This window comes from Plutella xylostella, chromosome 28, assembly GCF_932276165.1.
Source record: "Plutella xylostella chromosome 28, ilPluXylo3.1, whole genome shotgun sequence".
Taxonomy (NCBI): domain Eukaryota; kingdom Metazoa; phylum Arthropoda; class Insecta; order Lepidoptera; family Plutellidae; genus Plutella; species Plutella xylostella.
Window position 1 is genome coordinate 690389 of NC_064008.1, and position 6218 is coordinate 696606.

Sequence of the window (6218 nt, forward strand, 5' to 3'; positions counted from 1 at the left end):
TATTTGTAACGGTTACGGCGACAGGCGGTATGTCACTATAAAGTTCACTTATGTGTGTGCAAAAGAAACCCCGACAAGTTCTTTGTTATGACACCTAGAAACAAATGAATTAGCACAATACGACACTAAATCATGCATCTCCTGTTAAGAATACGGAAATGATACGGCTGTTGACGGTTGGTCGGTTTCAATCAATAGAAGTTGGACGGCCACAGGCGCGTAGTCATATTACAAGGATACTTAATTACGGCCCTCGACGGATTGTCCGTGAACGTGTTAAGAAACCGTATGTTTTATTTAATATTAAAAGTTGTCTTTTATCTTCCAAATCACGCATAAAAATTGTTTTTTCAAACCTACCTACGCATCGAACATTATTACGTTCTGTTTTAAGCTGTTTGTTCCTTTTGTAATTTTATATATTATATTCATTGTTTCCATTTCAATTGACTAAGTAACTTTTTACTAATATAATAGGAAGGAAAATAGTGTTCAATAATATAAAAATCTTTATTGAAAAGAGCGTATTTTTTTTATTAGTAAGTTTTTTTATTAATAGTAGGTACTTATAGGTTTACGTAAAGTGGAAAACATCACACGTTCCCAACTAATGGCGCACCTATTGCCATCTAGTGATTATTCGTTAGTACTACTACGTTAGCAAGTAAACTCGCAACGTCTTCTTTCAAAATGGATTATGCAATAATTTAAGATTTCGACAAAATTCTACCACTAACGACATCTTACGGATGATTCAAAACTAAATTATCTAGTTACAACCGGGCTAAGGAGATTGTCATTCTTTAGTACTTAGTTATTCTATGATGTGCACCTAACACGCTCCTCCTCGCTTTGCTCGTCGTCGCACCTATCTTTAGGTTTTGGTGCTAGGGGGTTTGACGGTGTTGGGTAATTAAACACAGATTATGTTAGTATGTTTTATGAACTTTATACTAAATGATAGGTATATATTTTAAACGATATACGTAATGTATGTTATACGAATTGATATTAGTCCTCGTAAGTATTATATATTTTGATTTTATATAAAATGTACGTTATACCAATTGAATCTTATACCTTATGAAAATATAGATTTTGTTGTTATACGTAACGTTCATTATATGTTGTGAACGTTATTAATGTGAAATTATACATTTCGTTTTTATACGTCGCAATACGCACCCAAATGTACCTACTTATCCCATATTAACTCTCGTGTTAATTATATTTCGGTATAGTTACCCGACCTGGTGTAACGTGATGTTTGGTCGAATTCACCCTAAGCATTGACAAATATTTATATTACTTTTGAAATTATTGACCCTAAGGGCCAGTTTTTTGATCCCTAGTTAACTCAACATTGGTCAAAAATGGCTACCATTTGTTAAAAACCAACAAAATTCGTATGCAGATGTCATGCTTGACAAGTGACTTGACCAATGGTTAAAGTTGACCACGGATCAAAAAACTTGGCCTAAGTCATTTAAAAAAACTCGTTAAACGAGTCCGGCCGCTTTCGTCATTTTTGATCTTACCCCCTGTCCAAGCACTACAGCCATGACAGCGAAAAGAGACAGAACAAAAACAAAAAAAAAACTGCTGACTGAAAACAGTGGAACCGGTACGCCATCATATAAAGGGTCAGTATTCAATTAGTGATAAAATTTTCGGCGTAAAATTAATTACGATAAAATACAGAAATTAATTTCTTGATAAATTTTATTGGTTCCCTTCGTGTAACTAATTTCTAAATAGATATGGAACGAAAGTTATTAAATGAAGTAGGTACTTAATCATAAAAATAACAAAACACCATTTCACGGTGAAAATTTCAACATGGACGAAATTTTCTTTATAACTTGGTGCGCCGGTTTTCCAGTATTCAGTTACAAGAAGGGTTTCAAAATGAAACTGTTTGTGTTTGTTCTGTCTATATTCGTCGTCATGGCTGCAGTGCTTTCACAGCCACCCCCTGTAAGATTAACACTTTATATTCATCATCATCTTCACCGACCCGAATACAAATAGGTAGGTATCTGTCTTTTAAACAAATACTGCCCCTGCGGGAATTTTTATCTTTTTATCTTCCACTCTTCGAATGAATAGTACTGCGAGCCCCCAATTATAGACGACCCCCGCACCCCCGCGGTAAGAAAACCACACCGGCGTACAGTAGGCTGCAAAGTTCTTAGTTCAAAGTCTAAATTTTTTCCAGCTATATTTATCATTGCTGCTTAGTTGGGGTCAGGTTTCTTTGCAGCCTACTGTACGCCGGTTTGGTTTTCTTTCTATATATTATATATATATTTTCCAGTTTACATTCTAAACAACGCATGTTCGGAATCCTTAAAACTGTGAATACCTTCTAAGTTTTGGGCAATAGTAGGTATCAGGTCTGAGCAAAATATTGAGAATATTTTTTGGAATCAAGTCTACGTTCTTTGCCAGTCTGTCTAATATTTATTACAAGTATTTTGAGGTGGACCGCCAACATTGTTGTTTGACTGGTGCCCTCCTCTCAATTAGCACTCTTACTACAGCACTTGCATACAGCTTCTACACATGAACATTTAGGTCACGTGACTCTCTAACAGTGGCGAAGGGTGCGATTCCCTTTCTTATGTATCTTTCCCTTTTGTATTCTCTAAACCTCACGATAGTTCATGATAGGTAAGAATATACACTCACGAGCAATGGAAATGTTCCAGTGACATACTATGGAAAGTCAATAGCAGGTGGAACTTTTTCATTGCTAGTGAGTGGATTTTTCACAACGGCTTCCCCAACAAAGAAATATACCCTACGTCACTGCATTCTACTATAAATAGTACGTTAAAAACTCATAATCATAATCATAATCATTTATTTCCATAAAATTGCACAGTTATTCACAAATTATAAAGGATTAATTAAGAAAATCTAAAGGATTAATTAAGAAAATCTAAAGGATTAATTAAGAAAATCTAATTATGCTATAATAACAATATTGTGTTTATTCTACTTCCTAATAAAGGGCAAAGCCCTGTGACTTAGGTTAAGTAGGTAGGTATGCTCTTCCCAATGGTGATCAGTATATCAGTATATCTACATCCAATAATGCTAGATTTTTAACAAAAAAATAAATTAAATTAAATAAATGAAAAAAACAATAATTATTAATGTATTAATGTATAAACTGTTCAGTACAAGCCCCCGATTTATACCCTTTCCGGTGTTTTTACCATGTTGCGGATTTCATCAAGCATTCGGGATGGCACGCCATTTTCCCTCGTCCCGCGTGCGTATTCCACGCATTACAATAAATAGTTGTATGAAAATAACACTTGCGGGTGTCACGCTTGCGGGGCGATCCTGCGTGCGTAATGAAATCCGGACCATATTTAAAACATCCTTAGTATACCACTTTTGCAACACCCTGTATAATTCTTTTTTTTGTATAGGTGGGACGCCAGGGCAATTATGGCTGTGGGCATGACTTTTGCCCTCCCCCCATAAATCCTGTTTATTTAAAGTAAGGATATAATCGTGTATATTATAAGTTAACTGCATACCTAGCATGGGGCGCAAGACGCGCACGACAAGACTTGACTAATGTTTTTAGTCGCGCTCGCTCTACAAAGAAATTAACGCTTCTTCACTGCTTTCTACTATAAGGAGTGCGTTAAAAGTTGTTCAGCATAATCCTCTGAGTTACCGTGAAGGAAAACATCGTGAGGAAACCTGCATATCTGGATTTAGCACATATAGGTATGTGAACCCTCCAACCAGCAGTGGACCAGCGTGGCAGGCAGTTTAGACCTTGGGGAAATGCTCAAAGGTTCCACTCGAGAGAGCCAGGTGCAAGTACCTACACCCCCACACAGAATAGAATATAATAGAATAAATCCCCCGAGTCATCCCCTTTCGACTTAGTATACCACTTTTGCAACACCCTGTATACTTAATATTTTTCACAGACTTGCTGCGCAACAACCAGGCAGTGGTATCTGGTCTACCGTTGTGGTGAATGAAGGTAAGAAGATGTATCGTAAGGGATGGTCAAGGGAGGGTTTAGGGATGAGTGATCGATTATTCTAAGAAACCCCGAGCAATGTTTTTTCCGTATCCCTCTAAGAAACTTTCGATCTATTGTAACGTCTTGCTGTTAGAATACTATATAACTATGGGATATATTAGAATAATGTCCCATAGGCAAATCTTTTCCAGTTTACATTCAAGACAAAGCATGTTGTGAATCCTTAAACCTGTGAATGTCTTCCAAGTTTTGGGCAATAGTATAATATTGAAGTACTTAGTTAGACATAATTATTTTACCAAGCTTTATCTGCTTTCTTTGCTAGTCTGTCTAATATTTTAATAAAATATCAAGATAGATCAGCCTGACTCTTCACTCTCATTTCAGTGCTTTATTTTTCCAGATTTAAATTGGGGTCACTCAATATTTATTCAATTTGTTTTACAGAAAAAAACCAATAAAACGAACAGTATGAAACATCAGAGAGCTAAGCTCAATCAATGGCACACATTTCCAGGGACGATTGAAAAAAAACCTTTTGTTGGACAATAAACACAAATTCATTTCAATGGTTTTGTTTTTCTGTCTTTTTTTCATTTAAATACCTAGCAAAAACTGAGTCTTCATTGGTAATCATAAATCAATACTCTCTACCTCTGATGGTAGGATGGTGGAAATAATTTCCGTTACAACAACCGTTTCCGTTACTATTGTTGTGCCAGTGGTGAAGAACAGAACTAGCTACTGTAATAGCCAAAGTGTTGGACAGTTTGCTTAATAAACACTTGGACAAACGCTTGCGTCTGCACAGCGCGCAGTTCGGTTTCCGCGCAGGGCTGTCGACTGAGAGCGCCATTATGTGTCTTAAACTCTTAAGCGAACTGTTCAATACTACACTAGTAGAAAGACGCCGGTCTATGCGTGCTTTTTGGACCTTTCAAAGGCGTTCGATAGGGTGTCCTATGACATTCTGTGGGATAAGCTTGCGAAAGAAATGCCTCAGGAGTTGGTTTCAGTTTTTCGCTACTGGTATGACAATCAAGTTAAGACAGGTCTTATTCCAGCAGTGGCGAGTATAGGTTGGGTTGTGGGGTAAGACAGGGGGGTTTGTCTTCCCCTAAATTGTTTAACCTGTAGGTACATGAATGATCTGATAGGTGAGCTCAGCAGCACCAAAGTTGGTTGCTCAATAGATGGCGTTATGATCAATAACATAAGCAATGCAGATGACATGGTGCTGCTGAGCCCATCGATCAACGCGAGTCGTATGCGGAAACACACGGACTTAGGTACAAAACTAAAAAAAGTGAACTGTTAGTGTTTCAGGCTCCAAATATATAAAAGAGTCTGGTTCCTTCAGTCTACTTAGGAGGAGTAGAGTTAAATAAACAGAGTCACCGAGTTCAAGTACCTGGGTCACGTGGTCACGGAGACGCTCGTAGACGACCTGGACATGGAGCGGGAGCGCAGGGCGCTGGCGGTCAGGTGCAACATGCTGGCTCGCCGGTTTGCACGCTGTACTCGACAAGTCAAGCTGACCTTGTTCCGAGCGTACTGTCAGTCCTTCTACACGTGCAGCCTGTGGGTCAACTACACGCGCCGGGCCTACAGCGCGCTGCGCGTCCAGTACAATAACGCACTGAGGATCGTGTTGGGGCTGCCGAGATTCTGCTCCGCATCAGGAATGTTCACTGAAACCAGAGTGGATGACTTCTTTGCCGTCATGCGTAAGCGAGCAGCCTCCTTACTATCTCGTACGCGGAGCAGCTCGAATGCAACCCTCAGCGTGTTGGCGGCTAGGATGGATAGTCCAATTGTGAGGCATTGCGTAGGTGTACCTACACATTACACACATGAAATAAGAAATGAATGTACTTATTTATTTGTTCATTCAATTTTTTTTTTCATATTATTTAATCCAATTTATTTCACATTTATAATGACATTGAAGTATATTTATTTATTATTTCGGATCTGATTTAATTTAATTTTTGCATGTATGATTTTTATATTTTGACTAACAAATTGTTTGACATGTTTTACTAATTGACTATGGATGACATATCTGGAAATAAATGTTTAATAATAATAAATCAAAATCTGGCTATTAATTTTTTTAAGCCCCAATGAAAAAGAGATTTTTCTTATTTAATTCTTATTCCGTCCAAGGGTTGATTCGACGAAGCTCAAGTAACTCTTA

The 6218-nt window shown here is 37.7% G+C and overlaps 1 long non-coding RNA gene across 1 annotated transcript; it reads left to right on the plus strand.

The window, feature by feature from the left end:
- The first annotated feature begins 1848 nt into the window (after window positions 1-1848).
- LOC125490876 lies at window positions 1849-4564 on the plus strand. Its single transcript, XR_007267943.1, has 4 exons — window positions 1849-1977; window positions 3444-3514; window positions 3960-4015; window positions 4466-4564. It is a non-coding gene; the product is annotated as an uncharacterized LOC125490876 (long non-coding RNA).
- Window positions 4565-6218: the final 1654 nt, after the last annotated feature.